This window comes from Nesoenas mayeri, assembly GCF_963082525.1.
Source record: "Nesoenas mayeri genome assembly, chromosome: 6".
NCBI lineage: Eukaryota > Metazoa > Chordata > Aves > Columbiformes > Columbidae > Nesoenas > Nesoenas mayeri.
Window position 1 is genome coordinate 9,682,992 of NC_137545.1, and position 27,956 is coordinate 9,710,947.

The window sequence follows — 27,956 nt, forward strand, 5'->3', positions numbered from 1 at the left end:
CAAAAGTGTCTTCAAGCTACAGTTTGAAGAAGACTTTCACAGTGTGTACTCTCACCACAGGAACATGACTTTGCGGCTTTGCTGTGCCTGGATTTTTATCCTCCTCATTCCCAGCCTCTCAGATGGAGGGAAACTCCTGGTGGTGCCCATGGATGGAAGCCACTGGCTTAGCATGAAGCCTGTGGTTGAAAAGCTCAGCGAGAGAGGACATGAAGTGGTGGTGCTTACACCAGAAGTAAGCTGGCAGGTAAGAAAGACAGAGGCATACACAGTAAAAACATACCCCGTGTCTTACACAGTAGAAGACCTGGATAATAGCTTTCGTGACTACCTTGCTGCTCACCTGAAGGACTTGCCTTTTCCGCTGAACACTCTAGCGATGTACAACAGCTCTGTGCATGTTTTCCATATATTCTTTGCTCAGTGCAAGGAACTTTTCAGGAACAAGGAGACTTTGCAGTACTTGAATCAAAGCGGCTTTGATGCTGTCCTAACCGACCCCATCCTTATGTGTGGAGCAACAATTTCTAATTATCTTGCTCTTCCGTTTGTGTTCTTCATGAGAGGATTGCCTTGCAACTTACACTACGAAGCAGCGCAGTGCCCAAGCCCTCTGTCTTATGCTCCGAGACTGTTCACCTTCAACTCGGACCGCATGACTTTTTTCCAGAGAGTGGAAAATGCACTGGTTTCCCTCCTGGAGCTTGTGTACTGTAATGGTTTCTACAAAGAAGCACTAGCGTTTTCCTCCGAAGTTCTTCAGAGAGATGTATCCCTGCTAGACACGTTCAACTCTGCTTCCATTTGGCTTCTGAGACTTTGTGTTTGAGTATGTCAGACCAGTGATGCCCAATATGGTCTTTATTGGAGGTATAAACTGTGCTGAGAAGAAACCACTGCCTAAGGTATGTTCTTTTTCCTCCAAATTACACATTTTGCAACGGAATGTGATTACATCTTGTCTGGAAATCTAGTGCTAATTAAGTTTTCTATTTCTGGTAATGATTTAATGCAGCCAGATTTTTGCAGTTGTTTTGCACAGGCTGAAATCAAATTATCATCATGGAGGTAGGTGACCTATTTGAATTAATGAGGATTTTTGGGCAAGTCCAACAAGAAATGGACTTCATCGGCCAGCTACAAATTACCTTCCTCTGTGAATGTATATTCACTGACTAAATGCATTTTTATTTTGATTTCCTGGAGTCTGACATCTTTCTTTGACCTGACCAAAACCCCAAAGACCATGCCCTGAGAGTCATCTTTTGTTTTTAACTCTGTGCTCAGTAAAGTCAGTTAAGTTGCCTTGTCTGTGTTTTGATGACTTGTGGCTTCCAAAGTATGTTGTTTCTGTTTGTAGGTCATGGTGAAACATAAATGCCATGTTGAAATGGGAAAAATTAATCTGGAAGAGTGTATTTGGTGAAATACACTTGTATGCAAAACTCAGCTAAGTTTTCATACCTGTTTCTTGACATTTGCTTTTGCCAGAATTGTTCTGCAGGGTTTTTAATCCTAATCTAGAAATTTAGATCTATTTTGATAGTTACTCTATGGTCTCTAAAGAGTTAATAGCACTGGACACTTCTTTCCAGGCACAAAGCAGGACACAGATCTCTTTCCTATGATAGGAAATTACTGCCTTGCTTCTGAATTGTGGTCACACAATTTCACTGTACAATTGCAGGACAGCAGTTTTGAGCTGATGTTTTTTTCATTCTTTCCCATTTCTTTCATACTCTTTGACAGGCTTCTGCAGAGTCCACTGAACTTGATAAAGAATAACATTGTAAATTCAAATCCTAGAATAGTATTATAAATATGACGTTGTCTTCCATTAGGCTCAAGAAACTGTTGCTTCATAGTTTGAGATTTAAGATGTAAATTCTTGCTGGTTGCATGACTTAAGTCTTTACTTCTATATCTGAAGGTCTCAGAGCTGCAGTTTGTTGCTTACTACAAGGGTAGTGCCATCCTGCCCTCATTTTATACCTGGCATCTCCCATCTTCACACTGACATTTGTCATCTGGTGGAAACCACATGTTCCAAACCTTGAAAGTACTTGAGTATCTTCAGTCCACCTTTTACAGCAACATGTTCTGCAGAGAGCAGAAGAATTTCTCCTATTTCACTTCAAACAGTGCCCAGTAGCAAGGCAATAATGCAGCAGAGTGTAAACAAATGTGAAGTGGGTCATGCATGGGGAAAAAAAACCAATCTGCTGATCTGTACACAGTAGTAAACCCTGGGCTGGTCACGACTTTTCAGAAATACAATTGTATTATTAGAATAGATAGTTCTCTGAAACACAGTAGCCCGTTATTCAACAAGAAAACAAAAAGGATGACCAGAAAAGGGAGAGAGAACAAGAGATTGAAGACGCATTTTATTTTCTGAGACGAGAAGCTTAAGCCACAGACCATTCAACACTGTTCACAGTTTTGCACAGGCAGAAAAACCAGGCGCTGTGGCCTCATTCCAGAAGAGGACTCCTCGCTGCCATATCTCACACGGTTCTGTGGAGAACCTGCACCAGGGTGCTGTGGAGCTCCTGCCTCTGCAGAACTGGGCAAGTGTGTCTTATCCAGCACCGAGCTGGGAATTAAATCCCGCGTTCCCTGACCCTCCTGAGCTATAAGAATCCTCTCCATCCTGCAGTGCTCTTGTGTAAAAGGAGTGGGAGAACATGCGACTACAGGACTGGGCCTGGGGGAACACAAACTGCACTTATTGACTAAGATAACTGCACTGGCTGCCGCAGGCTGGGCTTCCTCATGTCCCACTTTGCATAGACATCTGTCTCAGTAGCAAGTACATATTCATTAACAAACACATAAATCCACTTGCCAAATCCCAGTGTGTCTGGAAGTCTAATACAAGGTTCGCAGGAAGTCAGAGCCAGTATCTCGGCTGAGCAGAGGTCCCATGCCAGCATCAGCCTTTAATGACTCCAGAAGGACCTGAAGGCTGGCAGGATAAATGGTCCCTCATTAAGAGAACATTGCAAATGAACTCAGACTGTGAGCCCTGAGACACTTTTGGCCAAACTTACTGTGAAGTTGCTATTTTGTGCAGCACGTAAAATCAAAGTTAGATCAAAGCAAAGTTCAGAAATGTAAGCTATAGCAGCCTTTCAAAATGCTTCTTGTGTTCATGTTACTTGTTCAAACTGGTTAACTTAAAACATTGTTTCGGTGGTGCTAAGGAAAAAATCCTTGCAAAGGGCACCTGTACCCCATTCTGGTTTCAAGGGTGTGGTGCTCGTTATCAATTCCTGTGGTAAGTGCAGGTGAGCAGCATGGAGTAGTTGGAGAAACAAAGGGCTCAAAGAGTGAGACATTAAGTTTTAAGTTGTGTTTAAGTAGGTAGTTAAGAAATGGAGAAGTAGAGCTGAATAAAGACCCTGTGGTTTGTCCCTCTAGCACAAGGATTAAGCAAATAGGTCCTGTTCTGAAACCCTCCTGCCAGAGCCAGCAGCACTTAGGACACTGATAAGGAGGCATTCCTAACTGGTTCTCTGAAACATGCAATTAAAGCGAATACAAAGACTCTGACAAGAAGCCGAAGAATACAGTAAGCAGTACCAAAGCACGCACACATACCTGGTACACAGAGCAACACTTTTGAAAAGCCTGTTCAACACAAAAGCCACTTTATGGGACCTCAGAAGGGACCCTGTTGTGTCTGCGGGTACTGTTACTTTGCTAACCAGACTAGTACAGCTATAGCGGTACTCTTCATTTTCAGCACTGGAGCAGTAGTCATCACACTGTTCATGAACCAAATGCTAGGGTTGCTTTTTTCATGCAATATTCAAGGTGTTGATGAACCTAGTGACAGTTCAGAGCAGCCAGCTTTCACTGTTTATGTTTTTGTAAAGGAAGTTGAGCACTTTTAAAGCTGACAATAATGTTCATCTGCTTTATATTGCAAAATCAAAATACACAGTGTCAGACAATACAATCAGCACTACTTTTGAAAAAGAAAGTTTAGCCGTTGTGCGTTGTACATCTTTAGTGTGCAGTATATATAAACCTGAAACAGCTGCTTTAACCAAACACGTCATCTCACTGTCCTCCTCAGTCTGCTTTTGTCCACAGCCCTGTGCCTCTCATATTTTGAAGAGATATTGAAAGAAGCTGGAAAACATAGTTCTTCAGTGTACGGTTCTCACTCTTTGAGCCCTCTGTTCCTGGCTGTCAACATCTCATCACTTCTGTGGGTTGTTTTTCCTCCAAAGTCATGCTAGCCAAACTACATTCTATCTTATCCTGTGTTGGCAAATGCCAGTGTCTCTGCATAGCTATGCAAAATATAACAGGGTAAAGCAGACAGGTTCGCATCAGCAGCTACCACTCTGCATTTACTGGAATCCCTTTGCCTGATGCACTTTAGCATTAAAAATAAAAAATTAAAAATAAGAAGAGTAGGTTCAGTTGCACAAGGATTTGTCCATATATAAGCCTCATCCATCATCCAAATCCTGGGAAATGAAACTAGATCATCGCTTGTGCATTTTAGCAACCTGATCCTGTTTGCAAGACCCAGAGCACAAGGAGGCAAGCAATCTCACCTACCAACAGGAAAACAAATCCAGCATTGAAACCAACATTTCCATGCTGTCTCAAAAACATTTAGTTTAGTTTTAGTGTTGCTCATACAGCAAGTAGCTGCTGAGGTATCCATTTGCTATATCCTCTTTCCTTAGTGCCACTCACTGTTTGTTGCTCAGCTTAGAAGAAATCCACAGGTCACCACCAGTCCCAGTCAGAGATAAGCTCCAGCACAGCAATGCTCCTTGCAAGCTCAAAGAGACAGCCTGGAGTAACCCACACAAGTCCTGTGGTGAGAGATGCTCCTGGGAGGAAAATAAATTGCAGTCCTGAGTCACCCGAGCTTCAGCTGTGTTTAACATAAAATATCTCTCCTTCAGTATCCAGCGGGGAAGCTTTACCTCCTAGATGCCAGAAGCAGGCACAACACAAAGAGTTCTCTCTCTTTGAGCCCTTTTTTCTCCAACTACTCCATGCTGCTCACCTGCACATACCACAGGAATTGATAATGAGCACCACACCCTTCAAACCTGAAAGGGGTAGAGGTGCCCTTTGCAAGGATTTTTTCCTTAGCACTACCCAAAACACTGCTCTGGCATTGCTTTTACTTGCATAAAGACAAAACCTTCCTCCAGCAAAGCCTTGAGGGCCTCAGTTCAGTGCATGTTCCCAGGGGATGGCAGTGAATGCTGGCAAAGGAGGAGTCACACCACCCTAATAGAGCTTTAGTGAAAACACTAACCAGGGTATTACCACCTATTTTTTTTATAACAGCCCAGAAATCAGTTCCTCTCTCAGGAGACATGAACTCCAGCGATAGCTTGTGCCTTCCTGTGAGTGGATTCAAACCCACAGGACTGACTACCAAGTTCCTGGCTAATTTAACCAAGAGATGACCCCACTTCTCATCAAAGTTGGGGTTTTCTATGTGTATTATCAGTGTGATTAGTAAAAAATATTATAGCTCCTCCTAAATTTTGTCTCGCTCACAATATATAAAAAGGGTTTTCAGGACAGTGACCAAAGACCAAGGCTCCTTCTTTGTATCCCAAAAAAGTCTCCACTGGCCTCCTTTCCATTCACTTGCCCTGAAACCATCATTTAGATGGGTTTTTTTGTTTGCTTGTTTGTTTGTTTGTTTTTGTGTGTGTAGGAGTTTGTTTTGTTTTGTTTTGTTGGTGTGTTTTGGATTTTTTGTTTTGTTTTGTTTTGTTTTTTGTATTTTTGTTGGGTTTTTTTTTGTCTAGTACCATGGAGAGAAAAGCCAAACAGGACTTTTCTTCTCCTCAGATTTGGAATTGCATGGTACATCCCGGTAGCTCTGATATATTCATAGGACATGCAGTATTGACAGCTTCCAGGGGGTGGGAATCTATCAGCCTTCACATACTGGTCAGGTATTTTCAGGCTAGCCCATAAAACAAATGATGTTGCAATTTCCATTCCTTCTGCTGGGTGTATTTTACAGGTTGCCTTTTGAAAGTAAAACCAGGTTTTTCTCACTGGGTACCTACCAAGTCAATGGCATTAACTACAAACATTATTACATGATGACAATCTCACTCTTCTTAGTTTCATGAAGGAAGGAACGTGCTAACATACTTTCAAGCTTGAAAATTAATAACAAGTACAAAGAGGGACATCTCTTTTCAAGAGCAGTATGCTCCCATTTCCTGTATTGCAGTTAAATATTGACAGATAACCGCAATGATACTGGGAAGTTAAACATTTACTTCTGCAGTGAATAAGTTTCCTGCAGACAAGTTAGAGCTTGCATGGATCTGTGTCGGATGTGTACAGAGCAGAACTCTCCAGTTTACTTCCACTGAAATGGGTCTTCCATTTCAGTGTTTTTACCAACATACTGGGATATTTCTTCTTCTGGTATCATCTCTAATCTTTGCTGAAGGTGGAAAGATCCTGGTGGTACCTCAAGATGGAAGTCACTGGCTCAGCATGCGCCCAGTGGTGGAGAAACTCCAGCAAAATGGACATGAAGTTGTTGTGGTTGTACCATCAACAAATTTGTATTTGAAGCCAAAGGAGCCTCAGAATTATACAGTGAAAGAATATCCAGTACATTACACAGACGAAAATTATTCTGTTGTGCTCAAGTCCTTTGTTAATGCTCATCTTTCTGAAGAATCTATTTTGAATAAAATTATTTCAATACATCAAAGCATGGTAGAAATTACCAAATTCTTTTTGAGCAACTGCGAGAGCCTTTTTCACAACAAAGACATGATGCAGTATTTGAGAGAGAGCAAATTTGATGTGGTTTTCACGGATCCAGTTCTGATGTGTGGACCAATAATTGCTGAGTATCTTTCAGTTCCTTCTGTGTACTTCTTGCGGGGACTTTTTTGCAGTATGGATTCTGAAGCTACCCAGTGTCCAAACCCTCCTTCTTATATCCCCAGACCCTTCCTAAATCATTCAGATCAGATGACATTTACTCAACGCGTGAAGAACACAGTAGTCCATTTGCTGGAGGTCATTTACTGTAAGCCTATATTATTTCTATTTGAAGAACTTGCAAATGAGATACTACAAAAGAAAATGACAGCTACAGACCTTCTACGCCGTGGATCTGTTTGGCTAATGAGATTTGATTTTGTGTTTGAGTTCCCAAGACCGGTGATGCCAAACATGGTTTTTATTGGAGGGATAAACTGTGATCAGAAGAAAAAACTGTCTCAGGTATGAAATTTCATTTTGTTTTTATTGAAAAGGCAAGAACATAAATGTTTAAGCATCCTTAGATCAAAACCTAACTGGCAGCACCTTGGTATTTAAAGATAGAAAGCTAATGAGAAATCTTGCATGATGCAGAAATGTTATTTCCTAGTATCCAACATTCAGGTTAGATCATATCCTGGCAAAGCCAATGTCTTATCAGATATGAAAATCCAAGTGACATGTAACTTTAATGCAAATAATAAGCTGTTTTGTTGAACTGAAGCTCACCTGGATTTTGGTGAGCTGCAAACTTTCTTTACTAACAGGAGCCAGACGTAGTAGCTTCCATTTCATCGAAGTTTTTTATGCCATGTCCATCTCCGTAAGAGCTGTCCCTACAACCAAGACCAGGCTCCAAGGACTTGGCTATATTGCTCTGAAAGAGCCTGCAGAACATCCATAAGCACAGTCTGCCCTCTGTCTGCCCCATGGTGTCCTCCCTTTCCAGCTGTCTCATGGACTGTCCATCCATACCTCTGTGTACCCATTTTCCTTTCATATACTTTGAAGGTCATAGGAAATAAGATTTTAGCTATTCATCAGTTCTTTTTCTGTCATATCCATCTGCCAGATTGATTCATTTACATCCTTCCTGTTATGTGAAGCTGTCAAGGAAAGCCTTTTAAAAATGAATCTGCTCCTTCTTTTGTAGGCTATTTAATTGTTTTTAAGCTTTTCTGGGTGGGGATGCCTTCATCTGTCAGTCTAGCTTAAAGGCATCATCTTCTAGTGTTCATTTGACAGCATTTTCAGAGGTTATGAGCAGCAGATCTGTTTCTGCACATCACCGTCTCCTGGGCTGTTTGAAAAATTCCCATTAAGTTAGTCCTGTGTTGTAAACTACTGATACGGGGACTGTGCATGTGATGGAGCTGGCTGTTCTTTTTGGAGGGCATGTTCTCAATAACATCAAAGCTTTCCCACCAGGCTAGAGAATATAAGCATGCAGAAAGATCCACCAGTAATGTACAGCCCTGAATGTTCTGGACAAGCAAATTGTAACCCAAAGGCACCTGCCCAGCCACCCATTTTTAAATTTTTATGATGAGAGATTATCACCAACATCTAAAACCCCAGCAGTTTACAATCAAGAAGGATCAGAGTCCGTTAACTGTTTCAGTCATGAACTAAACTGACATGGACCATGAACTCTTGGGTTCATTATTCGAAACCTGTTGTTAGTTTATGTTATCTGAGGTACAATGTTGACCTGCTGTTTTGCAATTTAGTTTTATACTCGATAAGAGGTTAGATAGATATACAGAGATGTGGAAAGATTTTCTGTTGGCTACTTATCTTTAAAAAAGAGCGTGTTTGCATCAATGAAAAAAATAATTCAATTTTTCAGTTGTACCAACTGGTTTTGGTTATTAAAAAAAAGCAAAACCCAAAACCAAGGTACTTTAACATTGATTCCTCATATTTATCTTCACTATAAGTTATGTTTTGCTGTACAACTTGCCTTAGCTGCTTTAGAAAATACTTATTAAAAGAATATCAGTTTACTACACTCTGTGACAACACTCTCAGCCTTCAGTGATGTAGAGAACTCCAATACTAGATGGAAAAAACCTAATTTTGATGCATGCTTCCTAGACTCAGTACTACCATGTAGGGTAATCCCAGCAGTGTTTTTGCTCATCTGCTCTGTGGATGTGTTTCCTTCTGGGGTTCCCATATATCTCAGAGCACGCTGTCAGTAAATGTCATGTCAGTAAATGTGGCTGGTGGGAAGAAGTATCATGGACCTACTATGGGAAGGAGAAGGCTGTGGCAATGAGATGTACTCACAGCTTAGGAGAGTGAAGCATATGACGGGAAACACACCTTTCTCATGCTCACACAAGCCCGCTTCTGAAGTACGAACCTCCTCCTCAACCTTTTATAATCATTAATCACCTAGTGCAACTGCCATTGTGTACAAACATGTGAGGGCCTGAAACACCAGGCAAGCCAAAGGGCAAAGCAACATCAGAAAGCGCTGTTTGCAGAGGTGGACTATAGCTACAAAAGCCTGTGAACCCACCCAGCCCCTCTGTGCACGAGTCCCTGACTGTCGGACTCGCAGCATGTTGCTGGCAGTGCTGCTGCCATTCCTGTGCTGCCCGGGCGCTGCCGCCGCCGGGAAGCTGCTGGTGATCCCCATGGAGGGCAGCCACTGGCTGAGCATGAAGGAGGTGCTGGCTGAGCTGGGCGCGAGAGGCCATGAAATAGTCGTTCTCACCCCAGACAGCAGGATCCTGATAGATTCCTCGGAGATGTACGAAATGAAAATGTATCCTGTGCCTTTCAAAAAGGAAGACATGGAAAAACATATGCGCTCATTCAGTGAAAACTGTTTTAGTGAAGAGCCCTTCCTGACGAGATTTGTGAATACCTGGGTTCATTTCAGAAAGACTGTTGCCATGTTTGAAGCCTTCTGCAGTTCCTTACTGTACAACGAAGAGATTATGAAATACATCGAAGAAAGTAAATTTGACGCCATCTTTACAGATCCTCTGACACCCTGTGGACAGATAGTTGCTTTGCACTTCTCTATCCCTACTGTTTTCTTCTTGCGGGGCATCCCGTGTGGTATAGACATTCAAGCTGCTCAGTGTCCAGACCCAGCATCCTACGTCCCACGACTTTTCTCACTCTATACAGATCATATGACATTTCCTCAGAGAATGAGGAACTTCTTGCTCGCCACTGCGGACTATCTCACCTGCAGTATATTCTTCTCACCATTTGAAAGCCTGGCCTCAAACTTTCTCCAAAAGCCAATGACAGTTACACAGCTTTTAAGTCATGGATCCATTTGGCTGAAGAGAACTGACTTTGTCTTTGAATATCCTATGCCTGTCATGCCCAATATGGTTTTCATTGGAGGCATAAACTGTGGACAGAGGAAACCATTATCTCAGGTCAGTGTCTGGCTGGGAAAGGTATAACATGGGAAAAGTTCTGGCAGTCATACACCTGTACCATCTGAGCGAGGTCCAATGGTGTGTTTGATATGGACATTGCTTGCCTAAAGAGATAATTTAGGTTAATGCTTTCTCTATAGCCAAAAACTGAGTGATATGGTGGACCAGGAGAACAAGATATGATTCCATCTCCCTTCCTTGGGTCTGCCCAACACAGGGATTTCGTTCAATGAGGGGATCACATGCTATGCTGCGTTCAATTCCAGCTGAAGTCAGGTACACAAACAGCATCTCACCCAGGAAATAATGCAAAAAATGCACTAAATTGCTTTGTTTTCTAGAAAGGATAAAGTTTTATCCTTTGTAAATGCTGCTTAAAAAGAAACAGACTTTCTTCTATTTTTTCCTTGAACTGTTTTCACTTGCCAGCCTTCCTTGAGTCTTAGGGGATGGATTCCTCCTGCCTATCACCACTCCTACTCTTCCCCCAAATTCATGGGCCTTTTTGAACACAAATGAGTGAAGCTTCACAAGAAAATAGATTTGCATTTTACAAGCCTGGCACACCTTGCCAGAGCTGATGCTGCCCATTGAAAGTACTGCCCATTTCTGTTGAGCTGCTAGTGTTCAGAACTTGCTGTTTCACAAAAGCCTTTCAAATTACCACCAGCCCCCCACACCGCTGCTTTTATGAGAGGAGTTTTTTCCTATCTGTCCTGTCCATCAGAGCTGCTTAAGGGCTCCTCAGGGCCAATCCCAGGCAGACCCTCCAGGAGAAGCCATGTGGCAGCTCCAGATTAAAATCAGACTTTCCTCTGAAGACAAACTCACTCTCATGGTGCTCAAGGGATAAAGATCATAGTCCAGCAGCAATATTTATTGCAGAAGTACTGATTCTTCCATCCTGATTTCTTCTTGTCTTCCGCCTATGCCTCTAAATCACACAGTTACATCTCACGGAACAATATAATCCTGCAGGTTGCCAAGTTTATCAGAAATACTTATTAACTGCTCAGACACAGTATCTTACTTTTAGTTTTTCATTTGAAGTAGTAACACCACCTCTTACCATTTAAAATCAATTCCTGTCCTGAAACAAGAGGGCTGTTGCTGGCTATTTCTGTCCAGGCTTTCCTATATTTAACTAGCTACAAGAAGAACTGAGTGGCTTTTCCTTTCTGTTGTTCCTGGAGAAAGAAAAGAAATGAGAGCAGCACAGAGATGTAGGTCAGGATGAAAACAAAGAAGTATTGTGCTTGACAGCACAGATTCAGGGGTTTTCCTTTGCTGATACAAGCCTCTGCTGCAATGTTGTTTATTGTAATAAATTTGTACCTTGTGGTGTCCCTGGCCCCAGTGCTGAGCTCTCTATAAATCACAGAGCCTCCTCCTTAGGATTTGCATAGATATTGTGCTGTATAGTGGCATAATTTTATAATTAGATTTAAATATAATCTTGACAAGCATTTCAGAACAACTGTAAAACGCTTATCGAGAAGAAAGGGAAGAAGGAAAGCAAGAAAGCCATTTTAACATCTGCAAGCGCAGTTAACTTCCAAGTGTCAGTACTATTCAAAGACTTGGGATATTGTTTTTACACAGTCTGATTGTATTTTCAATTCAACATCCATCAGCTCAGGGAATGAATCAGAAAGGATTCATCACAAGGCTGCCTCAGATACCAAGCCCAGTTCTGCCCAACCCAAGCTGATTTATCACTGTTACTTAAATGATTCATCAGTGCCTTGAACAATGACTGGTTTTGCTGGAAAAAACAGATCATTAAGAGGAATGCAAGAATCTGGCAAGGGGCTGTGGGGTCTCCTTAAAATCTGTTACGTCAGGGCAGATGAGCCTTGGATTTCTAGCAACATGGCTCATGTAAGTATATCCAGTTATTTAGTTTCTATAGGAGTTGTGGTTTTCCTGTCTCTGTTTTGCTTAGCCCTTGGTGGAAAGTTGTTGGTGGTGCCAATGGATGGGAGTCACTGGCTCAGCATGTGCTCATTGCTGGTGGCCCTCAGCCAGAAAGGTCATGAAATTGTCGTTGTCACACCAGAAGTAAGCTTGAACATGAAGGCGTCTGAATAACACTCTCAAAATGTATCCAGTGCCTTTAACGAGGGAAGAACTGGGAGCAAGCATGCATTCATTTGCGAATGATCTTTTTGAGAGAAGACCTTTTCTTCAAAGGATTGCTGTGCTTTATGAAGAAGTTAAAGTCATCTCCAGTCTCTACATTTCTTCCTGTACCAATTTACTGATGCTATATCTTGAAGGGAGTAAATTTAATGCTGTTCTCACAGATCCCACTGTACCATGCGGACAAATACTGGCTCTGCATCTCTCTATCCCATCTGTTTTTTTTTTTTTGCGGGGACTTCCCTGCAGTTTTGGTTTGCAGGCTACCCAGTGTCCAGACTCTCCTTCCTACGTCCCAAGAACATTTACAGACAGCTCAGACCACATGATGTTTCTGCAGCATGTGGAAAACTTATTTCTGAAATCATCAGAATCCTTTCTTTGCAATTTTGCCTATTTGCCATTTGAATTTCTGGCCTCAGATGTTCTCCACAGACCAGTAACAATGAAAGAGCTCTTAAGCCACGGATCTATTTAGCTTAAAAGAATGGATTTTGGTTTTGAGTATCCCATGCCAGCGATGCCCAACATAGTTTTCATTGGAGGTATTGAGTTTGTGGGATTTATACTTGCATTAAGGTATACTGTAAAGACAAAACAGGTGAAAAACTGGGTTGATTTTAATTCTCTCCCACTCTTGCAGGTAGTCTTCTATAGCATTAGCAGGATCTAAGCATTTTTGCTTATGCAGTTGTTTTCTTTGGGCGAGCTGGACGTAGTTTATCAGTGAACTCTCCCTAACAAGCCACACACCCACCAGTGAGGGTGATCCCCAACTTAGCAGGCAACTCTGCTGCTTATTTTTACCAGGTCGGTATTATCTGAAACTATTTGTTTTACTTTCACAACTGATTTTTAAAAACAATGAATCTTTTTGGTTAGGAGAACCGTCCTTCCATAATCTAGAAATAAAGTGTCATGATGCATGACTAGTTGCTTTGTCAGTCTAGGCTTATCCTTCTATTGTATGGATTCCTTACGCAATTTTCTGCAGAACCATTGGAGGTTTTCATAGCTGCTACCCAGCACTGAGCCATCTGCAGCAGCTCACACTGCCTTCTGAAACATTTCCCTGCAAAGGGTGTACCTAGAAATCCAATAATTTGGTAAATGTCCTTAAAAAAGTTCTAGTGCATACCATCAACCTCTATCATAAATTACACTATGGTCAAAATTACTTATGTGCAATAATTATTATAATTATGTCTGATTGTCTGCAAATCCTGTCTATGCATTAGTGTTGTTTGCTTTCGTGACCCTAGGGCGTGCTCTTCCTAGGCTGATCCAGAATGGAATTTCAAAGTTGCTAATCCAGTTTTAAATGTATCTGGCAAAACAATATGCCTTTATCCTTCCTCCCTCCAACTCCTACTTCATCCTTCTAGAAAGAGGCCTTTCAGGGAAATGAACTTCGGTAGCCAATTTTCCATTTCCATTACAGTGTCAAGATATAAAACTGGATAAGAAACCAGACTATTTCCTATGTGAAGCATTAATATTTTTCCAGCCTTTAACAAATAAAAAATGATTTGAACTGGTAGGAGGGGAAGATTTTCCTCATACTGAAAATCTTTGTTTGGAAAATTAATGATCTGTTAATTGTGGAATTATTGTGCATTTTTGAGCAGACCGTTTATTTAAGGATCCCACACTTTCTTAAATCCTAGTGTTCCTCCACTATAAAGAGGTGGGTGTTTCCCAGTTTAGCTGCCACTCTGATTGTTGTCTGCCAAATCGGCTGTACCTTAACACCCCTTATTCCATCTTTGTCATACGCATAGTTATACATTTACCACACAGCAAATAAATCTAAAGACCGCTCAGAGAACCACAGCACAGCTTGCTTACAAGCACAGAGCCGGGAATATTTTATCTGGGCAGCACATGACATATCTCCTGCACTTGCAAAAGGTTCATCCAGAGGGAAGAAGTGCAGTCCCACCCAGAATCAACCCTGCCTGCTTCCTAGGACACTCTTTACTGTTACTCTAATAAAAATTGATAGGGTTTATTTGGTGCATCCACCACGCACCACCAGCCTGTGGGCTTGGCTGGAATTAAATGTTTATTACGCAGCCCTTTATCAATTAAATGATTATCCATTTACCACATAGCAAATAACTCCAAAGATCAAAAGTCAAACAGAAGCACAGATTGCTTAAAGGCGCAGAGCTGGTGCTCTTCCTTCAGTGTCACCAGTGGTTTTCTTTGTGGGCAGCACTCACCAGGTTTCTGCAGAAATGGTCCCGGTGCTTAGTGCTCATGCACGAGTCACAGCGACGCTGGTTCTGCTCCTGTCCATGCTCAGCTTGGCTGCTGGGGGGAAGCTGCTGGTGGTGCCGGTGGATGGGAGTCATTGGCTCAGCATGAGGGAAGTGTTGGATGGTCTGAAGCAGAAGGGACATGAAATAGTCGTCGTAGCACCTGAAGTCACTCTCCACATAAAGCCGACAGATAATTTTGTTATGAAAATGTACCCAGTGCCTTACACACAGGAAGAGATGCATGAATCTTTCGAAGCATTTGTACAAACTGTACTTGAAGAAGGATCTTTTCTGGAAAGACTTCTTAAAATATACAACAACATGAAAAGATTCTCTGATCTTGGACTCTCTAGCTGTTCACACTTACTGTACAACGAAGAGCTTCTCAGGTATCTCAAGGAGAGTCAGTTTGATGCCGTTCTTACAGACCCTGTACTACCGTGTGGGCCGATACTGGCTGAGCATCTTTCACTCCCTTCTGTGTTTTTTTTGCGAGGCTTACCATGTAGTTTAGACCTTCAAGCCACTCAGTGTCCCGGTCCCACTTCTTATGTCCCCAGGATGTACACAGATCTTACAGATCGCATGAACTTTCTCCAGCGAGTGAAGAATCTAATCTTTGAAATATCAAATTATTTTCTCTGTGATTTTGCCTTTCAACCGTTCACAAAACTGGCCTCCGAATTCCTCCACCGGGACGTGACTGTGATGGATCTCTTACGCCAGGGTTCCATTTGGCTCTTGAGGTTTGACTTTGTGTTAGATTATCCAAGACCTTTGATGCCCAACATCATTGTAATTGGAGGAGTAAACTGTGCTCACAAGAAGCTAACACAGGTGGGTCATGCTGTGTTTTTAGTTCTTGCTCTGATAGACGTACGTGTTCACAAGTGTGGAATTTTGTATTGTGGATAGGAATCAAGTTCCTGTTTGAGTGATTTAGGCAAATACTCATGAAATAAATTATTTTTCTCTACTTTTTTAGGCAGCTATTAGGCAGCCATATCTTTTCTCTTATAAATTAGGCTCAGTTGATGCCTTTTCATTATGTGTATTTCAAGCCATTTTGTGTAACATTGAGTAAATTGGTACTCTCTTCCTTTGTGAGTGATGGATGAGCAGCAGGCAAGTCTGAGGGGCTGTCAAAGTCTTGCAGTCAGGTATAATCCATACAACTTTGCAAATCGTTGCAGGGTCCGCTACTTACTGAGAAAGGCACATCAGGCTTCTGTCCTGGTGCACCCTTGCTGCCTTACCACTTGTTTCTTTGTCAATGAACTTGTCTGCTTCCCAAGGCTATTTCCAAAGCTGGAATCAGCAGGAATGCTGCAGGTTGTGGACTCTGGGGCTAAGAAGCACTGTCTCCATGTACAAGGTTTGACCGTGGTGACGGCTATGTGAGATCTGAGAGAAAAGTCAATCTCACTTTGCCTGAAGGGGCTACGGTGGCCTGGCAGATTCTGCTCAAAGGCAGCAGAGCTGCCAAAGCTTTTCTAATAGAACCAGGCAGAGCATATCTGGCACTCTCACCACATTTACTATGCAACGATGTAGATTACTGATCTCTTGTTCTCCAGCCTTTATCAAAACAGTGGTTATACATTTACCAGACAGCAAATAACTCCAAGGATCAAAAGTCAAACAGAAGCACAGATTGCTTAAAAGTGCAGAGCTGGTGCTCTTCCTTCAGTGTCACCAGCGGTTTTCTTTGTGGGCAGCACTCACCAGGTTTCTGCAGAAATGGTCCCGGTGCTTAGTGCTCATGCACGAGTCACAGCGACGCTGGTTCTGCTCCTGTCCATGCTCAGCTTGGCTGCTGGGGGGAAGCTGCTGGTGGTGCCGGTGGATGGGAGCCATTGGCTCAGCATGAGGGAAGTGTTGGATGGTCTGAAGCAGAAGGGACATGAAATAGTCGTCGTAGCACCTGAAATCACTCTCCACATAAAGCCAACAAAGAATTTTGTTATGAAAACGTACCCAGTGCCTTTCACGCAGGAAGAGCTGGATCGCACCTTCTGGAGAACTGGCCAGAATGCGTTTGAAGAAGGATCTTTTCTGGAAAGATTTTTTAAAACACGTGAACTACGGAAAAATTCCTCTGTCTTGTTCCTCTCTACCTGTTCACACTTGCTGTACAACAAAGAGCTTGTCACATATCTTAAGGAGAGTCAGTTTGATGCTGTCTTTACAGATCCTTTCCTACTCTGTGGGCCGATACTGGCTGAGCATCTTTCACTCCCTTCTGTGTTTTTTTTGCAACGCTTACCATGTGATTTAGACTTACAAGCCACTCAGTGTCCCAGTCCCCCTTTTATGTCCCCAGGGCATTCACAGATCATACAGATCGCATGAACTTTCTCCAGCGGGTGAAGAACCTAATATTTGACATCCCAAATTTTTTTCTCTGTAATTTTGTTTTTCAACCGTACGCAACACTGGCTTCAGAATTCCTCCAGCGGGATGTGACTGTGATGGATCTATTACGCCAGGCTTCCATTTGGCTCTTGAGGACAGACTTTGTTTTTCAGTATCCGAGACCATTGATGCCCAACATGGTCATGGTTAGTGTAGTAACTTGTGCTCACAAGAAGCTAACACAGGTGGGTCATACTCTCCTTTTTCTTGTCCTTCTCGCAGGTTCTCACGTACCCTTGAAAATTCGTAAGGTAGGTTTAGTTAGAAAAGTCTCTTTCTGTGGGTAATTGACAGTAGCAGGATTTCAAACTACTATTGCTTTGCAAAGAGATACCAGTGCTTGTTTCAGTAAAGACATCCTACTGTCACAGTATAAAGACAGATAAAGAGCTGTGTCTGGAATTAGCTCTGGGAAACTCGCCGTTGGCCTTGCGCCTCTGCCCAAAGCCAGCTTGGACATTAGAGCAGGTTGCTCAGTGCCTCATCACCCAGGGCTGTTGATGTGCTGCAAAGGCAGATTTTCATTTCAAGAGACCTTCAACACATCCTGTGGACCAACTTGTCATTGCTGATTTCCTCTACATTCCTGTCTTTTTTTCTTTAAAGAAGGATGTTTTGAAATATCATAGACCCCTTAAACACTTTCATTGGGAAGGTCATTTGCAGGACTCTCAGCCAGCCTCCTAGTCAAAGCATATCCAGTTCAAGTTGTTCCATTCCATGTCATGTTGAATGTATTTGAATACCTCCTATGACCATTATAGTGAAAACACTTCAATATATCTAAAATTTATTATTGTATCCAGTTCCAATTTTCCATGTGGCTGCTTGTGTCTGTTGCCTCTTGTCCTGTCACCGTGAGTCCCTGAGAAGAGCTGGGTTCTGTCTTCGTTATGCTCTCTCACAAGGGGAGTTGAAGACAGCAGTAAGATCTTCTGGCAGCCTTCTCTTCTGAATCCTGAGCAAGCTCATGTTTCTCAGTGGTCCCCAGCCCCTAACCATCCCCTTGGCTTTTGCTGGACCTGCTCCAGCACATCAATGTCTTTCTTGTACTGGAGAGCCCCAGACTAGGTACATATCTTCACATGTCTCCCAAGTGCTGAACACAGAAGGATCACCTCCTCAGCCAGCTGGCTGCAGTCTCACCTGTATAGCTCAGGACAGTATTGTCTCAAGGGTGCAGGCCATACTGCTGATTCTTATTTATCTTACTTATCTTCTTGTCCACAAAGACTCCAGGTCATTTTCTGCAGAGCTGCTGTCTGTCCATCTGGAGCACAGCCTGTCCTGTGGCACTAAAACAGGCTGCAGAAAGGGACTGTATTCGTGCCTGAAACTCCTTCCTCTCAAATGAAGTGTTCTTAGATGTTATAGTCCTTCTTGCTGGCTTATGAGAATCACCTTTTTTATTGTGCCATATGGAGAACCTTTTTAGGACACACTTGGTATTAGCCTCAAAATGTGCTTGTCACACCCAACTACCTTCAGCAAAGGTAGACATCCATGAAACGGATTTCCTGTCACTCTTACCTGCTCCACGACGACTCTTCCAGGCTGCTGCACAGCACGAAGAAAATGTTCAGAGCTTTCTCTGATCAAGTCTGCTTCATTTGGAGTCTGAAACAGTTCCTCTTCTCCACCCAGAAACTGCTCTTTTTTAGCTACCATACCATTCCTTTATCTTGTTGGGATTTGTAAATTTGCCAACTTTTGGCATCCACCTTTTCCCTTTCCATGGAATATTCCTTAATGGCAGATAAAATCTGCTTGGCCAGGCACTTCTTTAAGGACAAACTGCAGATATCTGCTCTCCTAGGTTTATCATGAAAGTTTTCATGTGCCTTCACATGTGCTCCCACTGCTTTGTTTACCAGGGCCTATTTAATTCACCCATCTACCCCTTGACTATCCATTGCATCATTTGCTGTTGTGTCAACTCAGTTTCTTAAGAATAATTTAATAAGTCACTGAAATCCCCTGCAAATCAATGTGATTTGGCTATCTAAACAAGTCCTTGGAGTGGGACTATCTTGGCTTATACCACAGCCAAGCCTTATTAAGTTCTTTTGAAAAGCATGTATTATTAAGAACATTTATAAACCTTTGGCCTGTAGCCTCTCACCTATGAACTCTTATGGCCCTTCTTGAGCAAGGACCACATATTCTGTGGTATCATTGCCTTCTAAAAGATCTTTGACCTTGAGCTACTCACCTATGGACTCTTTTGGAGTTGAGCTCCCCTCTTGAGCAAGAGCTGCATATTCTGCTGCATCACTGTCTACACAAAGAGGTGTTTGGTTAATGTGTTACACAAACTTTGGTGACACCACTGCTTGGCGTGCCAGCTCCTGCTCAGCGTGTAGAACATCGCGTGTGAACTCCAGGCACAGTGACTCACCTCTAACAGCCCTGATCCAGAAAAATCCCTTTACAAACAACTGCTACCTCTGCAAATGGAAAGCCCCGCTAATTGTTCTGAATCATTTTAGATAACACAAATGCATGGAAGTACTTCTTGCTTTAGATCCCTTGATAGTACTGTTATAAATGCTTTTATCACAGTTTAAAACGTGATCTTTGAACGCCAACCTCTGTCAGTAAACATTTTGTGGAGACAGAGATTAAAGACCACGAAGTTATAAAGACCACGAAGTTATAACTGAGGTGCAATGATATTTTGCTTTCATATGTGACCTGGAAGAAGAAGGAACAGTGCGTTTGTTTATTTTCCTGCCAACAGCACCATGGTATTTGTGCGGAGATACCAGATATCCAATGGGCTTGTTCTTTTCCTTTCTTTCTGGAGTTTGGCAGAAGGTGGGAAGCTCTTGGTCGTGCCTCAGGATGGAAGTCACTGGCTGAGCATGCGCGTGGTTCTGGAGAAACTCTGGGAGAGAGGGCATGAAATTGTTGCAGTGATTCCTGAAGCCACTTTGCTGCTGAACAGCTCACAGTCGTTCACCATCAAAACATACCCTGTGCCTTACACACAGGAGTTTCTGGATGAAAACTACAAGTCCATTGGTGAAAACAGTTTTGATAACTCTCCCACTCTAGAAAGATTTGCATTTTTACTCATCAATATGTCAGAAGCGACCAACATATTCTCTTCTGCTTGTCGGCATCTCTTATATAATAAAGAACTAATGAAGTACCTCAATGATACCAAATTTGATGCCATTATGACGGATCCTGTATTGCCCTGTGGACCGATTGTTGCTGAGAATCTCTCTCTCCCTTCAGTGTACTTTATGCGTGGTCTTCCATGTACCTTGGACTACAAAGCCGCTCAGTGCCCCAGTCCTCTCTCTTATGTGCCGAAGACTTTCACAGCCAGTGCAGATGACATGACATTTACAGAGCGTGTGAAGAACCTTCTGGTTGGGATTTCAGAAGATTTGTTATGCTATCTCTTTTATTTAAAATATGAGAACTTAGCTTCTGAGGTTCTTCAAAGAGAAGTAACAGTACTGGAACTGTTTAGCAAAGCATCCGTTTGGCTGATGAGATATGACTTCGTTTTTGAGTACCCGCGCCCAATAATGCCCAATATGGTCTATGTTGGAGGTATCAACTGCGCTCAGAGGAAGTCATTACCGAAGGTTTGTCACTGTTTCCATTAAGGGCATTATAGCATTTATTAGTGATTATTTAAGATTTGCCTTTTTAAATGCTTCCTATAGTAGTATTTGTGCTTGAGCACAAATGTGATCGAATACCAGGATGGCTTGATTTGGAAGTAGCTCTGATAGATGATCACAAGACCTTAGCTTCGTTGCACTGTGAGCAGCTGAAGGGTTTCTCTCCGGAAGAGCTTAGGTGAAGTTGTCTAAGCTATACAGCTGCCTAGGTATAGCTTAGCTTGTTGGAAGCATATCAAGTAATGTCAGACAATCATGGCAGTTCTACTGTATCTAGATAAATGACAAAATCATGCTAGATCATATTCATACCCCTAACAGTTGTGGAATATTGATTAATTGTAGGAGACTTAACTGGGCACAAAGTAGAAATGTGGAATTAACTCTGTGGGTATACCCAGGCACTGGCAGTGTGCGACAGAGATCAATAATGTGCATGAATACCCCAAATCCTAGCAGGGTAGGCAATCAAAAACAGTAGAGGGAGCTCCTTCCACATTTGTGGAAGAAAGCGTAGAAGAGGATGATGGGAAACAGAAACCTTCAGGAGTGTAAGTATCTACCCTCTTTCCCTAACTTGTTCAAATCTCCCTAGTGGGCTGTGCATATAATGCAGATGCCTGTCATTTATTGCGTTTTTCAGACCGCGGTGGTGTTGCAACAGCAGAAGTTATTGCTGAGCTTGTATCACCTTTACTACTGTAGACTCAGGGCTTTTGCTTTGATAACTGGTACAGTATAGAAACAAATCCGAAGATAAACCTTATCAACTCACTGGATATCAAATCTCTGTCAATTCATTGCTTCCCGTTTAGGCTCTGAGAGCACAAGTTAATCCACAGGTCAGACTTCTGTTCCAAGTTCTGCATCCAATCAGTTGAGCAGACTCAAGGCAGGGAGTTCATCATTAACTGTTTGCTAATAAGATAGAGAATGCTCAGTCAGCTGATACCTCCCATTCATAACTCTGTTCAGCCTTTCACTGTTAGACATCGCTGACTGCTGTGGGCCCAGTTGCTTAAAGCCTTCACTCTGCAGAGAAGACAAATCCAGTCTTTACCCACAGTTAAAAATTACCCTTGTTTCTGCCCACCATCGTACAGTCCGTTAAACATTAAACACTCACCTTAGTGAAGAACAAAGTGCAAAGTACCCCACGATTCATTCCTCATCCCCTGCAGCAGTTTTGCAGCTGGTTAAAACTTTGCTGACAGCTCACAGAAAATGGCTTCTTCAAATCGAGGATTTAATGCTCTTGCTTCCTGGGCTGTGTTTTTCCTGCTCCTGTGGACCTCTTCTGAAGGAGGAAAGCTTTTGGTTGTCCCTATCGATGGCAGCCACTGGCTCAGCATGCGCCCGGTTGTGGAGCGGCTCAGACAGAGGGGACATGAAATCACGGTGCTTGCGCCAGAGATAAATTTGCGGATAGATTCATCGGTGCATTATAGCATGAAAACGTACTCTGTGTCTTATACCAGGGAGTATGTGGAGGCAGAATTTAAAAAGCTGGGGTATAGCAGTTTCACACCCCAATCCTTCTTTGAAAAATTCTCAAAAATGGCAAATATTTCAAGCATGTTCTTTGATTCCTGCAAACATCTTCTGTCTAACAAAGAGCTGATTGAATACCTTGAAGAAAGCAAATTTGATGCTGTCTTTATGGATCCTTTTTTCCCATGTGGACAAATAGTGGCTGAACACCTCTCCCTACCTTCTGTGTACCTCCTACGGGGACTGCCGTGCAGCCTAGACTTCCACGCCACCCTGTGCCCAAATCCTCCTTCTTACGTTCCTAGGTTCTACACTCGCCACACAGACCGCATGGCATTCCTGCAGCGCACCAGCAACCTCCTAGCTAGCCTGAGCAGTTCCCTGGCTTGCAGCTTTCTTTATTCACCATATGACGGTTTGATCAGGGAATTCCTCCAACAAGAGGCCACAATGCTCGAGCTGTTCAGCCATGCATCTGTTTGGCTCATGAAATATGACTTTGTCTTTGAGTACCCCAGGCCCTTAATGCCTAATATGGTCTTGATTGGAGGCATAAGCTGCACTCAGGAAAAAGCATTACCACAGGTTAGTTACCTTTTTTTACCCCCTCTAGCTTAGCTATGACTGCACCGTTCGCTTTCACCGTTGGGTGGAGCTCCTGGCAGTAACAAATAATAAGAGAAAGAGTGAGGTAGAAGTGGCTAGGAAGCATTTTGCACCTCTGCATCCCTTGGACAATGAGGAATATGTTATTTTGTGGGAGACCTCCAGATTCCCACAGAAGCGTGCATGAAAAGGTGGGCTTTTCCCTCAGTATTTTCCAGCAGCCTATTTCCAGTAATTCCATTTTGTATGCCTGTTTATAGGACTTGGTGCTAGCTGGGGTAATGCTATAGTCTTCTGCCCTTGAGCAGAGGACCATTTCTGCAGGAATTTCAGACAGTGGCAGACCTGAGTGAAACCCCCATCACCCAGCAAAGGAGCCAGAGGTCTTTTGTGCAAAATACTCTGTCCCAGATCTGGACTGCAACTATGTTTTGCTAGAACTATGGCCAGCTTCTTAAGTATAGAATATCTGTCACTTTCCCCAAAGAAATCCTCCTAATTCTTAACGCTTTCTCTTATTTTTCAGTTAATGTCTACTGCAGATATTTCATAAAGGTCATGTGTAGCACCCACCTATGCAAGCAGAGCCTGGTTAAAAAGACTTTAGTACAATAACCCACCTATTTCCAAAGCAGTGTTACAAAAAGTTTCTTAATGGTAGTGGCGTTCCTGAGGAGAGAGTCAGACCTTGGTACACAAAAACATTTAAAGAAAGGAGTAAAACTGATGTGACTGGTCCCATAGAGAATAAACAGTGCTAAATATACTCTGAAATAGCCATACCCATTCCACTGCATCAGGAAGTGCCGAAGAATTTCGTATCAAAAGCACATTGGTAATTCAAGGAGGATTTTGCAGTTCCCAGATGCCTGTGAGTTTACACAGAACTGCACTCCCAAACAGATATCTATGGTGCCTTAATGTAGAGCACGTCTTCTGAGAAGTCTGCTAAGACACAACCAAGCCCTGAAATTAGAACTGCGTTTCACCTTGCTTGCCCCCAGGAGAGCACGACGTCTGCTCTTCGGGATGTGGCTGTCACCACACCTTCAATGGTTCCTTCTCTGTGGGATCCAGTCTCAAGCAGAGAGCCTTGGCATTCTGGTCAGCCACAAAAATACATTATGGGGCATAAACTAAGAGGGTCGATCCCTGTTATCCCCTCAGACCTTAGATATAACTTTTCAGTTGCCAGACTTATAGGGACATTTATTTCATTTTATTCCACTTAACTCTGATGCCTGCAGTAATTCCCTCCAGTTTTGCCTTTCCTTCCCTGGCCTTATCAAATATTTTTCTAAGGTGCAACATTTTTGCTCCAGCCTTTGGCTGTTTTTATGCTTCAACAGAATCCTTTTATTCTTGAATTCCAGTGGCAGATCTCCTAGTCCTTCTCGTATTATAATCAAACAAACAAAACAGATTAAAAAATTGGCAGTGATTCAATATGATTATACTCAAAGCAGGCCCAAAACATGCAGATATTAGAAGTTAGAGCTTTCTGCTATCAGAACACTTTGCAAAACTCTTCATTTTCTCTTGCAGCTACATGGTCTGAAAAGAAGAGCATCAACTCCAAATCCAGAGCACCTGACTTGTAATATGTGTGAAAATAAAGCACAATATATTCACCTGGGTATTGCTACAGGATCTTGTTTAGTGCACAGAAACTGCTGTCTGTGAGCACGCAGGCTTTGCTACATGAAGGTTTTAGAGTAAATATTTTCTCATGACCATACTGTATTATGGCTCAGGCTTCAATTCTGCAAACACTCACACACCTCCATAACTCTGTTCATCCACCTGTGCCGATTTTTTTTCACCCAGGACTCATTTTCCTATAGAGAACTAAATTTTCTGATCATAATTTTGATATGTCAGCTGCTCATTTTATTGCCTTCCCAGTTTTGTGCAAATGTGACAAAGTACAGCATGTAACATGGAAAGGACTTTGACTCGGGATGCACTCTGTGTTGGCAGGAATTTGAAGCTATTGTGAATGCCTCTGGAGAACATGGCATTGTTGTCTTCTCGCTGGGCTCCATGGTCTCTGAGATTCCTATGAAGAAAGCCGAAGAAATTGCAGATGCCTTGGGCTCTGTCCCTCAGACGGTACGGTTTCCCTCTCCCAATTCCAGCACAGCAATTCAATGCTCTTTCCAAATACTGCACATGATTATCTTTGCTTTTTGGTGTGCTTGGTCTTCCCTTCTTTCTCCTGCTCCCTGATGCCAGAAGGAAGTATCAGCCCAGCTGCTCCACAAGACAAAGCTTCTTTTGTGCATCGTGCAGGTTTTTAGCTGTGCTTTGCAAACCCACTGAGGAGCAGCAAGAGACCAGTTGCTGAGAACTGATGTTGTGCTTAATTCTTTTGACAGGTTTTGTGGAGATACACGGGAAAGGCACCACCCAACCTGCCAAAGAACGTGAAGCTCGTCAAATGGCTGCCACAGAATGATCTTCTAGGTAGGTCTGAGATACCCTGAGTGACTCCAGCGTGTTTCTTTTAGTCTGATACTGCTGCGGTAAGGCCCCATGAGCATCATCTCTGCTGAGTCCCTGTGTCACTGTGGGTCACAGGATTTAGTTTTGGCCCTTGCTGTTTGAACCAGAGCTCGTCTTTTAGAAACTTACCTGGTTGCAGCTTCAAATTTGCCAAATTATGAAACAACACTGTTTGGAAAGGTGTTCCACCAATTGACTCTACTCCTTCTGTCAGTAACGGGGGTCTTTACCTCTGACTAGTCAGCTGTGGGGTGTTGTCATGTTTTTGTCTACTGGACTGAAACTAAAATTTAAGGAGCCTGAGAGAGCATTTCCAGGCGAGTCATCAGGCTTTGAAGTGGTAAAATAGTACATGCTGTTGGCAGGTGTACACTTGTTGGTTAGACAACAGGACTCAGCTGTGGGCCATCTGAAAAGCCAGCAAATGGAAGACATGGTAAAAAAGTAAGTGATGGTAACATCCTCCTTAACATCACTTGGCTCTGATTTCACTCAAAAATCTGAGAAGCTTTGGAGGATTATCCAGGGCTTGCCAGAGATTACCCAAACCAAGAAAGGGCTCTACAACCCAAGGTTCACTCAGTCCCTTGTAATGCCCCATTCTCTGCAGCCCTGAGTCTGTCCATAAGTAATGATACATGTGACAGCCCTAAGTTCTTGTTTTATGACTGCCAATGCTAATTTTGCCCAAGTTCTTTCCCCGGGGATGCGTTACTGTGACTTAAGAATTCAAAACGCTAAGCAAGTCTTTCTTTCCTCTACAGCTCACCCTAAGGCTCGTGCCTTTATTACCCATGGAGGCTCACACGGTATCTACGAGGGCATATGCAACGCAGTGCCAATGGTACTAATGCCGTTATTTGCAGACCAGATGGACAACGTCAAGCGAGTAGAGTCACGGGGAGCAGGACTGACGCTGAATATACTTGAAATGACTTCACAGGACATATCCACTGCCCTGAAAGCAGTTATTAATGATAAGAAGTCAGTATATAGAAAAACAGCTCTTCTCCTTTTACTGTTGTGTAACACCAGCACTCTGGCTTCCAGCTTAACAGAATGCTAATCTGTTCTTATATGCTTTCTTATATCAAAGCTACATCACTGAGAAGCTGATGCTTACCCAGGGTTAACCTTGTCCTGTCCCTGTAACAGCACTGTCCTTCTCACTGCCCAGGATCATAATCATTAGGTGACAAGAACTGGCTGATGTGAGAGGATGCAGGTATCAGAGAACATGGGTTAGAAGTGCAGTAGAAGAAATCAAGTTGACAAAAAATATGTCGCCTGCTTAAAGCCAAATTTACCAGGCAGTGACCTAGAGGATTTTGATACAATGTGGTAGAAAATGCAATTGGTGAAGGCAAATGTGGCAAACTGCTTTTGTTCCCCCAGTCAGTGGTGACATGAGTCAGTGGGCAGCCTGAAAAGATTGAAAGGCTCAGCTGCCTGGCTGGTTTTCTTTGCATGAGGCTTGTCCAGAGATGCTGCCTGCACAGCAGCAGGAAGAAGGAGACAAGTTGCAGTGCCTCTGTATAGTCCTGAGGCTGTTCTGCATCAAGAAACTTTGCCCTCCAGCTGGCAGGGTTCCCTAAACATAGCTATTATCGTTCATTTATTTACAGACTCGTTTTCTCAGTCATTTCCCCCCCAACACACACACAGTGCTCAGGAGGAGCTGTATGAGCACAGTCAGCTGCTCCCTGGCTCAGCAAGGCTGGACAATCCCAGCACAGAGCAAGGAAAATGTGCTTGGGTACACTGAGGAGGTACCTGGAACCACACTAGACATTATGTCTTGCAGACAGCATGCCCAACGTGTTTTAAGGCATCACAATGAAGTGGAGCTGCAGGACATACCTTCCTCTTCTCCACTGCCATTGTCTGTTGGTTTTAGGGCCTCTCAGTCCTTGGCATCCTCTCCCCCAGTGTGTTTCTAAGAAATGGCACCTTTTGCCATGGTTTCCTAACCACTGTTCTTGTAACAATACCTACTACTACTAATTACAATAATAATAGATCGTGATCTTCAGCTGGATGGCTTTTCTACACCCAGTCACACATTTCAGCCAGGTACTTTTACCCCAAAGATTTTGCTGACAGCTCAAATTGAGCTTTTTCTTCTTTTCTCATACCTTTTCTCCTTTGTTTAATCATTGAAAACAGCACTTTTCTGGGCCTGTATCTTTCCCATGATCCTTCTCATGGGGTGGGAGGACACCACCAGAGAAGTCTCCAGTGGGCCATCAGACAACTAACACTGCATCCCTTTTTTCTGGGGTCTCAGTCTCAGCAGCACGAGTCACTGAAAACACCCAACATCTTTCCTTGGCAGGTACAAAGAGAACATCAAGCGCCTCTCTGAGCTTCACCTCGACAGACCCATCCACCCCCTGGACCTGGCCGTGCACTGGGTAGAGTTTGTAATGAGACACAAAGGGGCCCCACACCTGCGCCCCGCTGCTCACGACTTGAACTGGGTCCAGTACCACTCCCTGGACGTCGTCACATTCCTCCTGGCCGTGGTGCTCCTCTCCCTCTTCATTTCTCTGAAGTGCTGCCTGTTCTGCTGCCGCAGGTGTTGCTCGAAGAAGGGAAGAGCAAGAAAGCCAACCAAAGCAAAGTCTCACTAGCAGATGGAACCGGTGGTAGGGAATAAGGACTCTGCTCCAGACCAGAAGGATCAGGAA

General features: G+C 43.1%; 1 pseudogene across 1 annotated transcript; it reads left to right on the forward strand.

The window, feature by feature from the left end:
- The first annotated feature begins 64 nt into the window (after positions 1–64).
- On the forward strand, positions 65–27,899 carry LOC308041707 (UDP-glucuronosyltransferase 1A8-like; annotated as a pseudogene). Its single transcript has 5 exons — positions 65–905; positions 24,742–24,873; positions 25,140–25,227; positions 26,031–26,250; positions 27,602–27,899. The product of its transcript is annotated as a UDP-glucuronosyltransferase 1A8-like (transcript).
- Positions 27,900–27,956: the final 57 nt, after the last annotated feature.